Source organism: Perca fluviatilis, chromosome 22 (genome assembly GCF_010015445.1).
Source record: "Perca fluviatilis chromosome 22, GENO_Pfluv_1.0, whole genome shotgun sequence".
Lineage (NCBI taxonomy): Eukaryota > Metazoa > Chordata > Actinopteri > Perciformes > Percidae > Perca > Perca fluviatilis.
In genome coordinates, this window is record NC_053133.1 from 1,142,425 (window position 1) to 1,164,212 (window position 21,788).

Here is a 21,788-nt window from a genome sequence, read left to right on the forward strand (position 1 = left end):
TGCTGAATGGTCTCAATGTTTTATTGTTTTATTTCATGTGAATACTAGTTTAATAGAGGAGTAACTTAGTATTTGAAGTAATGCAGTAATGCAGGAAGTGTGCATTTAGTTTCCATGCTTATTGTGTTTCCACAACAACGTTAGGGAGTAAATCTACTGAAATGGCCACCACACCATAACAGAGGAGTGGGATGCGTCAGATGAGAATGCAGAGGTTTAGTCATATATGTCATTGCTGTAAAAAACAATGGAAATCTGTATATCTTTGCCAAGCGCAAACCAGTGCAGAAGGTATTGATAAATTGTTGGGGGAGGGTCATTCTTTTTTACCAAATCATTTTGGAGGGTCATGGAAAAATTCTTACTGGCGAGGTGAGGGTCATGTCTGTTTTGACTGAAGGTCCCAAAACTCCTCTGGTGGCCCACTGAAATAAATAACGGTCCCTAATATGAGCACTTTAAAACCTCTAGTTCCTACCATCCTGAAAGTCAGGGGGCACTGGAGAGATTTCATCAGACTATGAAATCCATGTTATGTAAGAACAGTAATGAGTTGCAGAAGAACTGGGATGACAGTGTGCCACTTGTTTTGTTTGCAGCCCATTAAGTTGTACAGGAGTCTCTAGGTTTCAGCCCTGCTGAACTAGTGTTGGGACACGAGGTTAGAGGTCATTTAAAGGTACTTAAGGAGCAACTGGTCATGCCAGAGAAAAGAGTCAAAAGTATTCCAGAGTATGTTGCCAGGCTCAAGGATCGCCTCCAACAAGCCTGCTCTTTGGCTAGAGATGCCCTAACTTCTTCCCATTTCAAGATGAATACACTCTATGGCTGTAGTGACAAGGTTTTGATTCTGTTTCCTACCAACAACATCATCCAAACCCCTGATTGCAGGCAAAGAACCAGAGTGTGTTGTGTCAACATGATGAAGCTGTACCACTGCCGGGAGAGTCAAAGAGACTCAACCACAGTCCAGGGTGAGCCACCTGCTATATCGCCTATGGCTTCCATTTGGAAGGTGAGCTCTCCTGGTGATAATGATGGGTTGGTGATGCGTGGTGCTACGCCACAAGGGGCAAGACTGAGTAACAGTGAAGTACTGTCCAACTTGCCCTGCTACTTGTCTCATCTCCCTGATTAACAGAGTAAACATGTTGAGGAACTCATATATAATTTCCTTTGTTTGTTTAGTTACATTCCATCTCAAACTTCTGTCATAGCTCATGACATTGACCTGACTAGCCCTAGGACACTCAAGCATCATGCCTATCGGATTAGTCCCGCTAAGAGGGAAGTCATGAAGGAGGTTGACTACCTTGTGCAAAATGGATTTGCAGCGCCAAGTTCCAGTCCATGGAGTTCACCTTGTCTTCTGGATATGAAGTCGGATGGAAGTCCAAGGTTCTGCACAGACTTCTGCATGGTGAATTCTCTCACTGACCCAGATGCACATCCATTACCTCTTATTGAGGACTGTATTGATGAAATTGGTCCTGCTGCATATGTCACAAAACTTTATATGTTAAAGGGATACTGGCAAGTTCCTTTAACCCCACGTGCTTCTAGAATTTCTGCTTTTGTGACCGCTGACAGTTTCCTCCAATACAACGTTATGCCCTTCGGAATGTGTAATGCTCCTGCTACTTTCCAGCGGTTGGTAAATAAATTATTGGGAGATGTTTGGAGAGACAAAACTAGTCATTTGGGTACCTTGAGGGAAAGTTTTCAAATGCCTGTCATCTGCATCACTAACCATCAATCTTGCTAAGTGTGATTTGGGAAAGGTACTGTCCTCTATCTTGGTCAGCAGGTTGGTCGGGGACAGGTGCATCCAGCAGATTGCGAAGGTTATGGCCGTTGTTGCATTTCCCGTACCAACTACAAGTAAGAGCTGCGTCGGTTCCTGGGGATGGCTGGCTACTATCAACATTTCTGCAAAAACTAACCAGTCCCTTCGTTTGGTCAAGTAAGTGCCAACATTTTTTTGAGAGCCTTAAAGGTATTCTGTCTGTCTGCCCCAGCCTTTTCCCTAGCCTTCAAGCTTGAAGTTGATGCCAGTGCGGTTGGGGCAGGGGCTGTTCTCCTGCAAGAGGACCTCCATGACCTTTTCATGCAAGTTTAACAAACATCAACTCAAATGATCCAGCATTAAAAAGGAAGCGCTTGCATTGTTGTACACACTGCAACATTTTGAGGTTTATCTTGGGTCAAGCATTAAGCTCGTTTTAATTTCCATTTTGTCTGACCCATTTCTTATATGTTGCTCTTAAAATTCACTAGGAGAAATAGGTGAGACAGAGCAATATTAGCAGGAGTCATAGTTGAGACGTGATGAAGATAACTTGCTCAGTCTCGTTATTGGCTCATTTTGTTCTCCTTAGGAAAAGAAAATGAGCAGTACCAGAGCTAATATTGAGCAATATATGAGTCATATATATTTATATATCTATAAATGAGAAAAAAACAAACAGGGAAACTTTCAACAAATGGACCCTTTATTAAATGTTAAAAAGGATCTTACTCTTTGACAAAAAGGTAAATCTCTGTAGGGTTCCTTTCCATAATGTTGTCAGACACTTAGAATATTAATCTGAGTCTCTCAGCGGAAAAACCAGCACTTTAAGTATTTATAGTATTTGATCCTGTTTGTTTATTCCAAAACAGCTCCAAGATCTCTATTGCCAAACCGTCGAGACTCGTTTAAATAAACGGTAGGTTTAGTGGTATAGAGCCAGCATATTTCCACATGTAAACGGGTGAAATAAGGGTTTCAACCAAACCAGAGTGGCGATTGTTGAACAGTGGAAAGACGAACCAAGACAGCTTTCGATAGTTGAATGAAGTTTATGTTAAACATAAAGGATCTCTTTAACAAAAAGGTCTATCTCTGTAGGAATCCTTTCCATAATGTTGACACTTTCAAAAACAGCACTTTCAGTTTACGCTAACTGACGCTGAACATTTGCAGCAAGAACTTCTGAAAATCTGAACTCAACATATGTCCATCTCTCTGGTGTGCTACTTTCAAGAATGTATATTGTCCATGTCTTTGCAGTCCTCATGCAGCATTTGGTTATCAAGGCTTTTTTGACCTTGGCCTTTTCCACAGGTGTCCATCCATCTAGAGTTCCACAGCGCATGATGTAGGCAGCAAGAATAAAAGATAAATTCCCCTTGCATACTGTAACCATGGTGTGGAAAATCCTGACAACATTTTTACCAGGGAAATAGTCAATGTCCAGTTTTTGCCCTGCTCTCTCTCACTCACACACACCTCCTTTTAGGGACGATTAATTGCATTTGCAATAATATTGCGATATGTTAAAACATAGCAAAGGCTGCGATTTGGTCACGTGACTCGCGAGAGCAAAGCAGTCCGCAGAGAAAGCATCCACTTGGCACGCTAACGCTACGCCGTACCTTGACATTGACCTGTACAATGGCCTCAGGCTCTACAGAACCTGACACTGCGGAAACCTAAGTACAAAAAAGGAACAATAAGTCAGTTGTGTGGGACAATTTTGGTTTAAAAAATAAAATAAAAAAGAATATAATTAAGGTATTGTGCAAAACCTTGCTAAAGTTGCTACCTCACGGGGCAACACTATCAACCTGTATCAGCATTTGAACAAACAAGACAATACAAAAGCCAACTATGACAGTTCCATGGCTAAAATGCCAAACACCAGTGTGTCAAGTAAGCAAAATACCATCCGACAGGCATCACTGACTGAAATGTTTGAAAGCGAAATATGAATATACTTCAAAACAGAACGAGGAATATACTCGAGCAGTACCAGAGTTTATCGCCAAAGACAGGATACCCCTTAGTACGGTGACCAAGCCTGGGTTCATGGCTTTAATACATACACTGGATAAGCGGTACAACATGCCCTCCCGCACACATTTTTGTCAGGTCGCCATACCGGAGCTACACAAAAAATGTAAACGGAGAGTCGCAGCGTTAAATACGGAGTTAAAAACAAGTTTTTCGATGCTACAACTGACATGTGGTCAAGCCGTACAGCGGAGCCCTATCAGAGTCTTACGCTGCATTTCATTACTTGCACTCGCTTGTCCTTAAAACCAGCCAAATCTGAGACTTATTTCAGAGCTTGATGAGATCTTTTTTTAAACTCAAAAGGACACTAATTTGAGATTTTGTGAGGCTATTTCTCAGGAGAAAAACATGAGAAACAGGAGAAATAAGCCATAATCCCATTTTGGTTTCACACATACCTCATTGTTGTCTCTCTCGCTCTCTCTCTCTCTCTCTCTCTCTCTCTCTTTCTCTCTCGATTTTTTTTTTTTTTCTCTTTTTTTCTCGCTCTCTCTTCTCTCTCTGTCTCCTCGCACCGAGTTCCGCCTGGTCTTCTAAGAACGGTGACGCCGTTATCAATCGAGTATTGATTGGTCAGTTGGCGGTGCTTTTACACTGGTTGATCTCTGATCTCCAACTTAACCTGCTCCCGACCAGGTTAGGCATCCAGCATAAGTTACCACGGCGATTGAACCCGTTAACAAGTGATCCACCGTCGTGATACAGAAAACCCTGGGTTGAACCTGAAGTTACCTCGCTAATGCCAAATCTTGCTTCGTAGTACAGGCCTCTGGCCCGGGATCCTTATGATTACCCTGTGGAGTTCAAAACATGTTAGCTTATTGCATACCCATAGTGATGGGCCCATACATGGGGGTGTGCCACGTTGTTTTTTTGGGCTGTGCCCATCCAAGTTTTTTGGCAAACCCAGCCACCAGGTGTTCGCCGATGAGCCCTCCTTCTCATAGGGTCTTTTTGAACCATTCTTAGTCTGGCCCCTCACCTGAGACGACTTTGCCATAGTAGACCTTACCAGGAGCACCAGGCACCAGACGACACAGCCCTCAGGTTCATAGAGACAACCAAACCTCTCCACCACGATAAGGTGATGGTTCCACGGAGAGAATAGTTACGTTCAATATTAGTAAAGGGCATCTTTCATTGATGTGACAATGCCAAATCATATTCAACTGTGGAACCTCATTATTAAAAGTTAATGTTAGCAAGGTTTATTCTCACATTTGCCATTTGATTCATGAGCACCTCACATGCAAAGTGATAGGAAGAGCAATCACTTACAATAAGCAAGAAACACAATAATAACAGCACACACTAGCTACATTTAGTAACATCCAAAGGGGATAGTGTGACATTGTATTAATTATGCATTGACAAAACAGATGTTACAGTTAAATCCCTCCCAGACCTCCTTGGCTGTGTTCCTCCTCCCTTTGAAGAGGTTGTTGTTTTCCGACCCGAACTTAATCAGCCTCCTTGTTTCTTCGTCTGTCCCCGTTAAATGAGACACTTTTTTTATACATGGGCACTACAAGCCATCAACACACATCACACTCATAAGATGCATGCCAATTCATGACAGGCAAATGTATGGTTTATCCTCTATCAGTGACTGGTTCTTGAAATGAGCAGCTGAACATAAAATGTCAGTTACGTGAATGTTATTGTCCGTTACATAATAAACGTGTTAAACGGTACAGCAGTCCAATTAATGACAAATGCTTTACAAAACAAATGCTTTATGTTGTTGACCGGAGGTAGGATTGAAAACCCAAAAACAAAGAAATAGCAGAATCATTCCATCATTCCTTGCTTTACAACATATATAACGTTGTCAGAATTAACAGGATAACTATATAATCACTTAGATAGATAGTGTTTTGAAAAGCAAACTATATCATTGCTTAGAGTGTGTGTGTTGAAAACCCCAAAAAATAACATATATATCTTGCTTACATATTAATCTGTTTTTGCTTAATCTGTTTTTACTTACATATTAATCTGTTTTGCTTACATATTGATCTGTTTCTGCATTATATGACAGAGAGAGTTTTCATTGAGAAATTGTAAGGAATGGAGGAAAGCAGCCAGACAGAGATAACAGAGAGCAGTGGCCTTGGTGGGGGCGCGCGGCTGTGTGTGTGTGCATCCTGAAGACACACGTGTTGCAATGCACATCACACGTGCTGTAGGGCTCATGTTAAGTTTCCTGTTAGTTCCTACATTACCTTACAAGGGCAAAAGAGTACAATAAAGTGCATCCCCCTTCATAACTTTGGGAGGAGTAAATGTTTTTTGTGTATAAATGAGTGTTTTTGCCAAAAAGTTCCCTTCTCTCTTCATTTGCCCAGGTGCCTTTTGCTGCGCTGGGGAAAGATTTATTTGCCACTTTGACAGCCAGAGATCCCTACACTCACTGGGTGCAGGGGCTACAGAGATAGGAGGAAAAGAGAAGCAGCTTTAAATACCTCTGTTAGAGCAGAGGCCTTTGTTTCTTATTTCTATTTTGTAAAGGACCACTTGCTTTTAATTTCTGCTTTAGTCACAAAATAATAAAAACTACCTGAGCCTGTCTTTGGGCTAGGGTAAGTACTAAAGAAAAATCATTGGTTTTAAAGATCCCCTCCAGGCAGTGCTTTTCATATGCAGGGGGATAAGAGCCTGTGTGATTGGGGACGTCTGGTGTAGTGTGTCTAGCCTCTTGCCTCGCCTTCGGGTTCCCTGATCTGGGCGAGGGTCTCTCCTTAACGGAGGTCGTGTGTGTCTCTAAAAACTAATTAATCAGGGAAGCGTCAGAAAGCAACTCCTTTTTAGTATAGGCCAAAACATCCGCCCCGCTGACAGTGTTTGTCTGTACGGCATAAGAGGGCACAGTAGGGCCGGGGGTTGCTGAGGGGACGGCAAAAAACGGGGGTTGGCTCAACCAAGCGAGCGACGCGACGCCTCAGCAACTGCCACACCGGTCGACAATGTTACATTTTGAAGCATGAAATAACATTAAAATCCAGCACCTACACTTGTGCTGTTCCGCCATCCCGTTCAAATGTGCCAGCTGTAGGGGCATAAGTTGGCATCAGCTTTTATCTACACAGCTTACGTGGAGGATGCTCTCCTGTATCCTCACTTTAGACTTAAGTTGTGCCCTAACTACACAGGGGAGGAAGGTGGCATGACAATGAGGGACAGGTGACAGCAGTTCTGATGCGGAACAGGTGAAACACATCAGGGCGGAGCATCAATCACACAGGCGGGAAACACACAGAGGCAGGAAACAAAGTTTCTGAAACAAGAGACAAGTGACACTAATCACGGAAAACATAACCTTAAACAGCAGGAGATGACACAAACCAGGTCAATTATTTCTTTCGACACATTTAAGAGCGTTTAATACGTCTATGTAAGTAATGACAGGAGGTCTATAAACTATGGATTTCGGTATGGCGTTTATGCAAAATGGCATGTTGGTTCCACTGCCTAGGGCCTCATTTATAAACGTGGCATAATGCACAAAAGGAAATGTACGTCGCCCTCTACGCAAGAATTGGGATTTATACAAAGCAAACTTGACGGGAAAATGTGCGGTCCTTCACGGACACTCTGACCCAGGCGCATGAACAGAAACGGGTGAAATGAGAAACGACGACACCAAATGGATGAAAATCATGAAACTAAGACTTTTGTGTAAGATAAATCGAAATATTGCCTTTCATTAATAATATGAAGAATTCACAAAGCCATTCTTACAATTAATAGCCTACACAAACACCTGCTTGATTGATCTGCGGTGAAAAACGAACAAAATAAAACTGGATACTATCTAAATTCAAATGAAGATGTGTGTGTGTATATATATATATATATATATATATATATATATATATATATATATATATATATATTATAAAATAAAAGCTTTTCCGCTTTTATTTGACAGGACAGCTAGGTGAGATGGGGAGGGTTTTGAACCCTGGACCTCTACGTTGAGGTATAAACCTTATGTTTATGTGTGCCTGCTCTACCCACTTATCCAACCCGGCCACAAATGAAAATATATTTGCAAAAAGAAAACTCAATCATGTTCTGTAATTATATTGGCATGTTATGTAATTTAATCTCATAAATAATTTGGTAAACAAGACAAAATAATGTTTAAAACTGATTCTGTTTTTGATGCCCCTGTCTGGCGGAGCATATAGTTTTAATATCGTTATCACATACAGAATCATAAAATTGAAAGGTGCAATAAATAATGTCTGTATAGAACTATTTCACATTTTACAACCACTAGTGCAGTGCCCGTTGAAAACAGGCTGATTGCTTGGCCTGTGGGGTTGCTGCTTGTAGAATTTATCAAAACCAAAGTGTACCCCAAAATGACGTACAGAAGGACCCTGAACCACTTAATATGCAACTCCACTGTATAGCCTACTATCTATTGACTTACTGTAGGCTACGTCTACATCAGAGGAAGACATAGGCGAACTCCGGAGCACCCACGGAAAATACCGAGCACCCACTGAGCACCCACGTGTGCCAGACTGCCAGTAGGCTACATTCATTTAAAATTAAACATTGCAATTGGTGCTAAGTGGAGCGTTTGTCATAATGTGATTGGTTATGTCGCTGTCAGTCCCCTGCTCCATGTCCTATACACCAATCACAGCGTCTCTTGGATGAACACGCTCCCACTTTACGGCTTTATTATCGAGTTAATAGTGTGTGTGTATCAGCCGCTGTCCGTTTCCTAAGGTTCTGAAATGCAAACATTTTTTGACTACTTTTTTTTTTTTTTTAAAGGGCATGCGCCCGTGAGCACCCACGGAGGAAAACATAAATCAGCGCCTATGGAGGAAGACATTGTGCTTCTATATTTACCTGACAGAGAACATTGCAGAATCAGAATGTAATCACCAAATATCACAATTAAAATGTGGAGTAATCAGACATTAGCGTCATGGACTCATAGCAGCACGCTACCCACCCGGCCCGTTATGAGAACTAAACAGCACAAATCTGCGTTCATCAACCACCACAACCGGACTGTGTGTGTGTGAGTGTGCGTCTGTGCACGCTTGTGCGCACGCACGCACGCACAGAGAGAGAGAGAGAGAGAGAGAGAGACGGTGTTGTCTTGTGTTGGATTGTTAACAAATTTAACATTTCAGCAGAGGTGTTCATTTCCATACAGGTTTAGTGACGTGACGGTTAACGGTGAAGTAGGGGATTTAATTTGCGGGGGATATTTTGGCGACTTAATTAACCCAACCCAGGGTGAGTCTGATGAAATCTGATGTAGGCTATCTACCCGGTTTAGCTCTGAGATATGCTCGCATTGCACAGCGCTCTGAAGGCATAATCTCCGAGATTAGGCTACGTTATGTTCTGCCAGCTCACAGCAATTTAATACTAATGCAATAAAGTTACATCAAACAACATTATTAGTAGACTATAATAGCGCAGATGGTTGAAAACTGCTAGGACTCCCAAAAACGTTTCACTAATGTTTCCAACTTCCCCTTTATCATATTAATTATACTACAACCACAATCCGAACTATAGACAAAGTCTTAAAGTGAGTCTTAAAATAATAACTATTGTTCTTAAAAAAAAGACCCTTATACCTTTCAAATCAAGACACCCCCTGTAGGATGGTTTAACACGTTTAACTAGTTTTTTTAGACCCTTCAAATCAAGACACAGGCGGGGCAACCACAATTACTTGGTGCGGCCTAGAGTTGTTCAAGTAAATCTCTGCTCCAACAAAGACACACCCAGTAGTAGAGTGTGGCAAGTGTGACCAAGTTTAACTAGTTTTTTAACCCAACCCCTGTTTCCGGTTTCATGGACACACACACTTCCGGCCACTATTTCCATTTTCAGGATATAACTGTTTTCTGATTTCCGAATATAACTGTTTTCTGATTTCCTGTTCCTGATTTACATTTTCCCGGATATAACTGCTTTCTGATTTCCGGCTTCATAGACACACCTCTTCCGGTCAATATTTACATTTTCCGGATATAACCGTTTTCTGATATCCAGCTTCATGGACACACCCACTTCCGGTTTCATAGACACGCCCACTTCCGTCCGCCATGTTAAGTACAGTATATTACTACTGTGATAGAAGGGGAGGAGGCGGGACCCACTCTATTTCCTGAAACGACAACTGCCAACCGCGGAAGAGAGAGCAGATTTAAAGCAGGATGTCATGCTGTGATAGGCTCGTGACAAATGGCCGACTCTGATTGGTTTAACTAACAACGACACAGCTGGATCTGATTACTACTGACAAGTGACGTACCATGAAACAGCTGCTCATTATGAGTGATGGAAAAGGTATATGAAGTCTTCCTTTAAGAATTTACGCTGAGCTTCATTAGCTAAAGTGGTTAGCACACAGCAACTGTTTCGGCTTGTGACGTAGAAAGCCGTGCAGCCGGATGGACTTTTTTCAAAGTTTGTGTGTGTGGAAGCACCAGAGACACAAAATAACACCCCAAATCCCATAAAGTGATTTTTGTTTTTTTCATAATATGGGCACTTTAAATATGAAACAACAGCTAGCAGACAATTACCTACCTTTTTAAGAAAGCTTTTAATCTTTAAGTCGTCATAGTACTGCATCGCCATAGAAACCCTCCCGACACACTTCTATTTTGTTAAATGTATTTCTATGAAGCTAAATGTATCCTATTGTATTTTCTTCTTTTATGCCCCCTTAAACATGTAAGATGTCCCTGGGTATCTAGAAAGGCGTCCGCCAAATAAAATGTATTATTATTATTATTATTATTATTATTTTAGTTTAGGATTAAGCCTGGAAGCAAAGGTAAACAGCTAGCCTGGCTCCCTCCAAATTGCAGTGACAACTGTGGTAGCCTCAAGTAACAATAACGAACTCAGTAGGTCCAAGAAATAGCCCGGGACATAACCCTCGTAAAATCACAACCTCATCATTTTTCACTTCAGCTTTTGTTACTGATTAAACAAGCAACATATAAGTTGCTGGTTGGTAGATTTGTGTTTCCCCCTGCTTCCAGTCTTTATGCTAAGCTAAGACTTCAGTTAGATTGCTAAATTTTGTTTTTTTAAGTTGCGTTTGGAACCCCAAAACGATCTCTGTGCACACAAGAGTTTTAGCTACAGTAGTAATAGTCTCTGTTCAAACTAACACGCCCAAACCACATCTCATGACTATTCACTTATACTGGGCATGCAGCATGAATACTCAGCCCGGTTTGTGTTGCCATTGTAGCTTTTAGTTTTAAAAGAGACCAGAAAAATAGCAAGAATGGCGAAAAATAAGACAAGAGATTTCTTCTTCTTTATTTGGACCGATGACGAGGTTGAACGGTCACTGAAAGTAACACGTGACAAGGTGACAAAGGCGGCAGACTCTTAGTAATCTGAGCCTGTCAGTGGGAAAACGAGCACTTTTGTGAAGGTAAATACAAGCTGGACAATTGTCCTATTAACTTACATTGTAGCTTGTTTCTCCGCTGCCGACTGCAGCGATCTCGCTTAATACTGGACCAATTTCAAAGATTGTTGTTACCATCAGTCACTTAGACACAACCACATAGGTTGAAAAAAACGATAGTTACCCTTTAAGCCAATCAACTCCTGGTTCTAGCTCCATAATTACCATGCAGTGATAAGAGTAGTCATTGATCTTCTCATCTCACTCATGGTAGAAAAGAAAATAGGCCTATTTGCCAAAAATACATGAAAAATGTATTCTAATCCTGCTGGGCTCCCCTGGCGTAGCTCTTGACCCCAAAGGGGTAAAGAACAGGAAGTACTTTTTTTTTCTATAGGCAATTACACATCTGAGCAGATGCTACGACATAGACATTTGTGCAACAAATCTCCAGTGTACAGCATCACAGCATTTATAGCTATTGCTATTTTCCAATGCCAGTCCCTAGAAGGGCACATTAGATAGATAGATAGATAGATAGATAGATAGATAGATAGATAGATAGATAGATAGATAGATCTTTATTGTCATTGTGGTGTACAACAAAATTCAGTTGGAGCCATCCTCTCCAAATAGCAGCATAGAGTAAAAAAAAATATATATATATGACGGTAGCCATCACGTTGAATGTAAACAAAAAGCTGCTTGCCGTCGCTGCGCTATCGTCGTCGTGTAAAGCCCGCCTCAACGGTTGTGATTGGTGCCTTGATTTTGGGGACATTGGAAATGGGTTTGAATGGGCTCTTCGCCAGACTGACTTGCAGAGCAAATCTCAAATTTGCCCGAAGTTCGTCAGGGTTTACCCAGGCTAGGGAAGAAGCTGTTACGGAGTCTATTTGTGCGTGTGCTGGGGGTTCTCAGTCTGCCTGAGGGGAGGGTGGTGAACAGGGAGTGTCCGCGGTGTGAGGTGTCCTGCCTGATGTTTGTGGCCCGTGTGAGAAGACTGCTTGAGTATATTTCACTCAGGTTTGGTAGGGGGGGATCCAATGATCCTCTCAGCCGTCTTGAAAACAAGCTGCAGGTCCTTTCTTTCTGCTGCTGTGCAGCTGGAGTGCACAACGGTGCAGCAGTATGTTAGGGTGCAGCGGTAGAAGCGTGTCAGGAGTTCCTGAGGGAGCCTATTGCGTTTCAGTGTCCTCAGGAAGAACATCTTCTGCTGGGCTTTTTTAATGGTGTGGGAGGTGTTCTGGCGCCAGGTTAGATCCTCTGCTATGTGCACTCCCAGGAACTTAAAGATTACCAAATTACCAAATTTAAATACATAAAGCACGTCAACATACAGGACACATCCGTGTGTGTGTGTGTGTGTGTTTCTGAGTAGAGTCCTTCTAACCAAAGTACCCACACTACCTGCCAAGAGCTGACCCATTTCATTAAGGCGGCACTGAGAGGAAGGGGATTCTTGAGAGATCACAAACTCTGAGGCTGCAGGGTGGGTCGATCATCCAACTCCACTAACAGGGTGCCAGAGAGGACCTTTCTAGAGTTTTTTAATAGAGAGCCCCCTATACCACACACAACCACGATGAAAGCTTTTTGGGAGAATGTTTCATCTCAGTGTGCCTTCAGTTAGATAGGAAGAACAGGAGTACAAGTTTGAAGATATCTTTATGTGTGAGGTCTGTCTGAAATGTGTGTGTGTGTGTGTGTGTGTCTGTACTTAAAGTGAAGTGTTTGTAGTGTGTGTGCGTGTGTGTCTCTGCATGCACGTGTCTGCCTGACGGCCCTGAGCTAGCTCCTCACCAGAGTATGAGTTTCACACGCATTTCATTTCCTGCAGTCAGCATCAATTCAAACCCTCCAAGGAATTAAGCCTATCTACCTGCTTGTCATTTTCTCCTGTCGCTCGAGGTGCACCTCTTGTGCACACACACACACACACACACACACACACACACACACACACACACACACACACACACACACACACACACACACACACACACACACATTCATCTAAAGGTTTTCAGTCTCTCCAGTCAGTCTGGAGAAAAGAGAAGACACAGTGATGGATGGTGTGCATAGCTACTACACGTTATACAATTACTGCATTATTGATTAATGTCTGGGCCTCCCACTATATAAGCACTCACACACGTTCCTGCCCAGCACCACACATCCATGCTATCATTAGCAATTGACAATAATTTGCCCCTGAAGGGTTACGTTAGTATGGTGTTAAAAATAGTTCCACCTATCTAGGAGTTTGGAAATTGTTTTTGAATTTTGAGTCCTCCTGTTTACTTAATTATGCCTGTGTCTAACTCTGCTGTCATTTCAGACCCTTCCACTTCCATCTGCCTGCCCTCCTATCACTTGATTCACTCCACCTGTACATCCTCCCGACTCAGCTGTTCACCATTTACTCATTAGCTTCCTAGTATATAACCAAGTAATTTCTACTAGTCCTCTGCCAGATTGTCTCAGTGCTTTTGCCTAGCTTTCCAGCATTTTGTTTGTTCATTGGTACCTAGTTTTTGACCCTGTTTATTCCTTTTGGACTTTGCCTCAGCCTGACCCCTTTTTGTACTTTTGCCTGCCTGGAGTTTGCATTTAGTAAAGATATTTTGCTTCTTTCTTTTCTGCTTCATGAGTTGTGCTTTTGGGTCCCATTGTCTCAGATCCATGACAGAAATAGCTAGAAATACTGCTATTTTGCAGAGGTAGGACCAAGTAACTGTTTTGCAAGTCTCAAATCTTTGCACCAAAGTCCTAAGTCAAGACAGGCAAGTCCCAAGTCAAGACTAATAAGTCCCAAGTCAAGTCCAAAGTCCTAAACTTTGTGTTTCGAGTCCTAAACAAGTCATAACGCAATATTCACCAAATCTAAACAACAGAGTAATACTTTTTTTTTTTGTAACTTACATGTTTATTGAGTTTTCACATGCATATCCAAAACGATACAGCAAATAAGGAACAAATTAAAATAATAGTAATAACACTAACTCACTAGAGATGATCCACTATTCAGTCCACTATTCCATTTGACATTTGTTGAGTTGGTATCACTTCCCATATATACTACTGGTCAAAAGTCAAAACACCCCAATTTTTTTAGTTTTTGTATTGAAATTTTAGCAGTTCAAGTCCAATGAATAGCTTGAGATGGTACAAAGGTAAGTGGTGAACTGCCTGAGGTAACCGCTTTCTTACTGGCTGCAAGTAATACTTTAGTCAAGTACAGATTTTCTTTCATTACAACCTTCTCAATGTTCCCAAGGTACATCACTGGACAGGTATTTGGGATTTCATATCCCAAAACGTTTTTTACAACTAAATTAACATTTTGCCAGTATGTCCTCATTTTTGTACAGTTCCAGAAGATGTGTGCATGGTCTGCTTCCACACTTCCACACAGTTTCCAGCAGTTTTGTTGTATAGCGAGTTGCCTAGATTTTATTTTTGGTGTTATAGCAAGTTAGGTTTTTCCAGCAGAACTCCTTCCATAATAATTAATTTGTAGATGTACATTGTGTCTCGCACGTGATACCATTCCTCCTCTTGTATTTGGATCTTTAGTTCTGTTTCCCATTTTTTTTTTTTTTTTTTTTTTTTGTTGATTCCCCCCTGCTCTCACCCAAAGCTTGATAGAAAGCAGAGATGGGCCGAGACCCCTTCTGTTTGTATGAATCCATAATGACTCCGATCGCCTTATTTATAGTTTCAACTAGCCTTATCTCTTTTGTGAAATAATCTCTTAGCTGCATGTATCTATAGAAATCTTTGTTTTCGAGGCAGTACTTTGTCTTTAGATCTCGGAAGCTTAGAAATTCTTCACCTGCTGAAACTGTACATATTGCTGTCATACCTTTTTGTGCCCATTCTTTGAATACTGGATCATACGTCCCTGGCTTAAACTTTGGATCGTACGTGAACCACCTCAGAGTGCACATATCCCTCTTAAGTTTGTATTTTCTTACTACAACGCTCCATATTTCTAGTGTAAATGCTACTATTGGGTTCATAGCATGTCTCAAAGCACCTATCAAATGTTTATCCCCCACCAATATCTGGGTCTGATAGCCCTGTATTTCCCTCTCCATTTCTTTCCATTTAGACTCATAGTCAGGTCTACACCAATAGGCCAGAGGTCTAAGCTGAGCTGCATAAAATATTCTGTAAGGAGAAAAACCCTTTCAACCTTTTTTTTGAAGGTGAAGGTTTTTTTTTTTTTTTTTTTTTTTTTTTTTTAAAATTTAATTTTTCCCCCTTTTTTTTTTTAATAGAATATTAATTTTGACCGTCCGTATTCTAGCACTACCTTTCAATATCTTTTTGAATGTTTTTATCGATTTCACTATAATTGTTTTCAAACATGTCGGTAAGTGTTTTAGTCAGAGTTACACCAAGATACTTCATTGTTTTAGAATTCCATTTTAAGTTACATGCATCTCTTATTTGTCAGGATGGAGAATAATTTAATGAAAGAATTTGTGTTTTTTATATAATCAGTTTATACCCTGAATAGTATTCATACATTTCCAGTAGAGACATTAGGTGTGGGAAACCTATATCTGGTTGTTCAAGGAAAATAATGACATCATCCGCGAAAAGGCCAATTATATGTTCTGTCCGCCCTACATTGACACCCTGCAGTTCCCCACTCTGCCTAATTGCCTGTGCTAAGGGCTGAAAAGAGTAGGAGACCGACAATAACCTTGTCTTGTCCCCCTCTCCAACTGAATCGTATTGTACAGGCTTCCGTTTACTCTGATCTTAGCTGTGGGCTCTTGATAAATAGTTCTAATACATCGGATTACATTGTCATTGAAGCCAAATCTCTTTAGTACCTCATACAAGAATACCCAACTAACACTATCAAATGCCTTTTCGGCATCTAAACTAACCAGAATTGTACTTGTGCTACTTTTTTGAGCGTTGTCTAAAATATGGAGGGTTCTTCTAATATTATCGTGTGTTTGGCCCAGTTTGATCCTCATCAATCAGATCTGGTATGATGATCAGGCCTAAATCTCTTGCAAATAATTGATGTAAATAGTTTGTAGTCTACGTTTAAAAGATAAATCGGCCTATAGTTTTTGCATTCTTCTTTGTCTTTGCCTTCTTTAGGTAAAATGGTAACAATTGCTTCCTTCCACGATGGGGGGGGCTCTGCCATCGTTAAGGGTCCAGCTAAAACAGGACATAAGCAAAGGTGTTAGCTCCTTCTGAAAGGCCTTGTACCATTCTGGTGGAAACCCATCGCTACCTGGTGATTTATTAGCCTTTAATCTAGTAATTGCGGCTTCCAGCTCCTTAACTGTAAATTGTGACATAATGTCATTCTGTCTCACCAATAGATGGCAGGTCAAGTGAGTCAAGAAAACTTCTTATTGTGTTTTCATCAGCTGATAACGGTTTAGAATAGAGTTTCTTGTAATATTCTTCAAATATTCTTTCTATTTCATCTGGTTCATGTGATAATTGGTTGGTTTGAGGGTTCTTTATTTTATGAATTGTGTTAATGGCCTGCTGTTTCCGCAAGCATCTGGCTAAAAGTCTTGTTGCTTTTGGGCCCGATTCATAGTAGGTCTGCTTTACAAATCTTGCCCTCTTTTCTTAGCCTGGCTGACACCAGACCCTTCTCAGTTGTAACTGAGAGTGGATCTGGGAAAGGTTCATTTACAGCTCATTTCCAAAGGGGCGTCACCAACGGACGCCGCTCAAATGCCTCTGGGTGCATTGGATAGTCCTTCAACCAGTCAGACCAACCATTGGATAGCCCTTCAACCAGTCAGACCAACCATTGGATAGTCCTTCAACCAGTCAGACCAACCATCCGGGTGGTCTTCATGTTGAATGAAAACAAAAAGCTGCTTGCTGTCGCTGCGCTATCGTCGTCGCGTAAAGCCCACCTCAACGGTTGTGATTGGTGTAAAGCCCCGCCTCAGCGGTTGTGATTGGTGTAAAGCCCGCCTCAGCGGTTGTGATTGGTGCCTCGATTTTAGGGACATTGGAAATGGGTTTGAATGGGCTCTTCGCCAGACTGACTCAAATTTGCCGGAAGTTTGTCAGGGTTTACCCAGGCTAGTCTTTTCTATATCTGTCCTAAGTATCTCATTTATCTCTTCCCTTGTCTTCTTTATTTGTTGCAATACAGACTGATCTTCTGTATTTTTATGTTTCTTCTCCAGTTCTTGCAATTTTTCTACTTTGTGTTTATATATAGCTAGCCAAGCCTTTTTTTGTGATGTTGCCAAGGCGATTAGTTTCCCACGAATAATTGCCTTCATACCGTCTCATAGTATTGCAGGGTTTACCTCCCCATTATCATTCTCTTCTACATACCTTTTTATTTCTTCTTTTATCTGCTCCACATTTGCCTTATTGTTCAAGATGCCCACATTTAGCCTCCATACAGTATTTATTTTCCTATTATTAAGGTTTATTGTCAAGCTGATCCCACTGTGATCTGATACGACCGCCACCCCGATTTTACACTCTGTGACCCTGTGACTTTCACTTGTATTAATTAAAAAGTAGTCAATTCTGGAGTAGACAGAATGAGACACTGAATAGTGTGTATAATCCCTTTCTAGTGGGTGAAGTTCTCTCCACACATGAATTAGTACCATTTCCTGGACTGATGTATTAATAAACTTGGTTAGATGCATCTTGCTTCTTTTGGGGCTTGTTGTATCCAAGTTATGGTTTATGACCACATTATATTCTCTTCCACATATGAAAATACCTTCAGTTTCTATAGCAGTAGTGTCAAACAGAGTTTTGAAAAAACATTTGGTGCTCTCTGGGGGGGCGTATACATTGACCAGTGTCACCATTCTGTTCTCCAGCTTCCCCTTAATTAATACAAATCTCCCTTCAGTGTCCTTAACTTCTTTAAGACATTCAAATTTAACTTTATTGTGATGAGGATAGCCACTCCCCTCTTCTGGCTAGGTTTGTAGGAGCTGTAAAAGGTATTCCTAAAACCAAAGCGTTTTAGCTTTTCATGTTCTTGTTGAGGCAGGTGAGTTTCTTGTAAAAATAGCACTTGAGCCTTTTCTTTTTTCAATTTAGCCAGGACCTTACTCCGCTTAACTGGATTATTCATCCCATTTACATTAAGTGACCCTAGTTTTATATTATTATATGGCATTTAAATGATCCAATCCTGTGTTACATTCATTCACCGCCAGACAACTTAAAACTGCACAGACCTGAACATCTAGACGTGTGCTAACTGAAAAAAACAAAGAAAAGTCAGTTAACTCCCAAATTAAGGTGATTCTTCGCCACCCTGTGTCCCCGTTGGTAGGCAGAGGAGAGATCCTCCTGAGGGAGGGCCCCTCACTAGAGGTGAAACACGCCATTTCACGCATCTTAGTAGTCCTACGTCATCCGATATCATTTATTTTGTATTCCAAATGAAGTCTTTAGCATTGGTCTTAAGTGTTTGGCCCAATTTACCAGCATAACAAATTAAATAAATAAAATTAATAAAAAATGAGTTAAAATAAATGAATAAATAAAAATAAAATAGCTGCCCTACCAAACCATCCTATTTGAATTGAAGAGAAAAACAGACAAACTGAGATATTCCTCAGAGTTCAAATAAAGTCGTTTGTTTGTTGTTATTCATGTAATACGAATAAAATTTATTAGTTATTAGTTATTTTTTGCCATATAACTTTAAAGCTCACATCACGGGCAGGAGTGATGTAATAGTCACTGTAACATTAACTTCTCACAGCTGGTTTCATTAAGGGGCCAAGGAAGTTTCACATACCGTGACAAAGTAAAGAATTAAGATTAGTTGGGGGGGAGCCGCTCAAACTCCTGTAATCTTTCCCTCGCATGGAGGGCAGTGTTTTCTGTGCTCATCTCTCCGGCTCGCTGCCACGTCAGGGCCCGGAGAAGCTGCTCCATCTCCCGGTTCGGATCCGTGTCACTGTGGCCTGGCGTCTCCACCAAGTAACGTCTCTTCCTCAGCTCCTGCGCTGCATCTTGTCCACTCTCGTTAGTTAGTCTGTTAGGCAGACTATAAAACATTTTTTTTTCTAAAAACATTCTACATTTCCTTTTGTCGACGATCCCGTTGATCAAGAAGCTGCTTTAGGCTACTTCTGCTTTACTTTGCAGGGTGTTATGTCGGGAGATGATATTGAAACCCCGACATTTTAATTTTCAGGTAACTTCCTATTTGAGCGGTATTGTTTTTCTTCCCAGTCTTTTATGCAGCCTAGGCTACATAACCTTATCTGTCCTCATATCGCTAACGTCACCCATCTTATGCTCGTACATCCCAGAAGATTATTTGTGTCACATTATTTGTGTCACAGCAGTTTTCTTTACAACATTGGTGAAGTGGAGCATTTTTGTAAAGCCACTGTATAGCAAAGCACCGTCATAAGAGTATGACTCTGTAGTCATACTCTAAAGTCATAGGCTATAGTACTTTTTCGCCCGCAGTATTGCACCTAAATGAAATAGATTATAGGTTCAATACCATTTCACCAGTAATGTTAAGCTATACTTATGATTAAATATGATACACTAGCCTATATTGGAATATACGCATTTACTCTTGCAGCAATTTTCTCCCACACAAATTCTCTCTTTTGCAGCAGCCACTGTGTTTTTGTTTTTTTAACTCGCTGTTTGTGCGCATGAGTATTTCCGCCGACCAGATGTTTGTGGTTGTTACCATGGTGAATCGCAGTATCATGGCTCCATTCATGCTGCCTTTTTATTGTGGTGGTGCACGTGCGTTAACCTATTCTGAGTTGATTGAACCAACTCATATCAGCTGTTCTGAAACCGAAATCTCAGTTTCCCATCTCAGGGTACATCAACTCAGAGAACAGGGTTGGACTGAGAGTTTGTTAAACCTCCTTCCTGAAATGGGCCCCTGGTTGTTGTGATTGATCATATGAAATTGTGTCATAATGGAATTTGTTTTGCTTGGACACTGTGACAACACAGGTCCTGTACTTGATGTGGAGGCACTAACTGTCTAATTTTCTGAATTGTATCTATGAAGAAGATGGCAAATTCATTACAGGCATTGGTGGATAAAAATCCAGATACTACTGGTACTGGAGGGTTTGTTAGTCTAGCGACAGTAGCAAACAAAGTACGTGAATTATTATTATTTCTGGCAATAATGTCAGAAGAAGGACTGTCTTGCATTCCTCAGTTCCAAATTATAAATCCGAAGTCTCTCTTTATAGGTGTCATAATGGACCTGGAGAGTAGTTTTCGCCACCTGCGTTCAGCTTTTCGACACTCTTTTTTTCAGATCTTACAAGTGTGGCATTTCTCCATGGAGATCTTTTCTTATCAGAGACAATTTTTACCTTAACGGGAGCAATGGCATCAATAGCATTTATAATTTTACAATTGAAATTGTATACAAGCTCATTGACTGAGACCCCAGAAGGGGCGGGCGTGGATGAGAAAAGCTGAATGAATGATTCACTGGTGTTCTCAGTGATGTACCGTTTTTTGAATACCTTTGTTTGAACACTTTTTTGTACAGAGATCGTGCCATTAAAGAAAAGACAGGAGCTGGTCTAACTTTAAGGATTTAACTCATGTTGATTACCGGGGCTCAGCGGACAGACTAACCGCTCCCCAGGAAAATAAACAGTAGGACGCAGATTCTACATAGTAATTCTGATAGTAAGTAACGTTAGTCTTCATACGCAAACAACAAATTATCTTTGGTGGCATAATTTTAAACTGGCACTCAGCGACATAACTTCACTTCGTCATGCTTCTCTCCGGTCTGTGGTCTGTCAGATTGGTTAAAGTGGATCTGGGAAATGATGCGTTTATGAAGTATCGACTTGCTGGGAATTAATAGCGTTAGTTGATTTAGAAAATGAACGGAAATCAATTTATTTGTAAAACATGTTTTAAAAAACATTCTGTTTGTGTTTGGGGAAAGGTATCAAGTCTGTTCAAGTCAAAAGGCTCAAGTCCAAGTGAAGTCACGAGTCATTGGTGTTGAAGTCCAAGTCGAGTTGCAAGTCTTTCCTGAAATTCTCGAGTGGAGTCTAATGTCATCAAATTTGTTACTCGAGTCCAAGTCATGTGACTCGAGTCCACACCTCTGCTATTTTGTAACATGATCTGTATTTGTATATTCTGCAGTATTTTGATAATGACTTCAGTTTGGCTATGACAGTTTGTTGGTCTCAGCCACTACTTACGCATTACTTATATATAAATACCTTTTAAATAGAAAGTCTTCATAGTATCATTAAATAGCAGTCCACTTCCATGTTTTGGTAAAATTAGTTTTCACACCTGATGCAAAGTCGTTTCAGGAGTGCACATGAACCATAATCGAGACCACCTTTATTGGTGGACTCAGGCACGGATCGACCGTGCCAAGGTATGGTACGCATTGTTCACACTTATCAAACGAACTGGACTATGGGGTCAAGCATACTCTGATACTCAGCCCTGGTCCCTGATGTGAAAGCCTCCAAAAACAAGCCGCCTAAAACAGAACTTCACCGA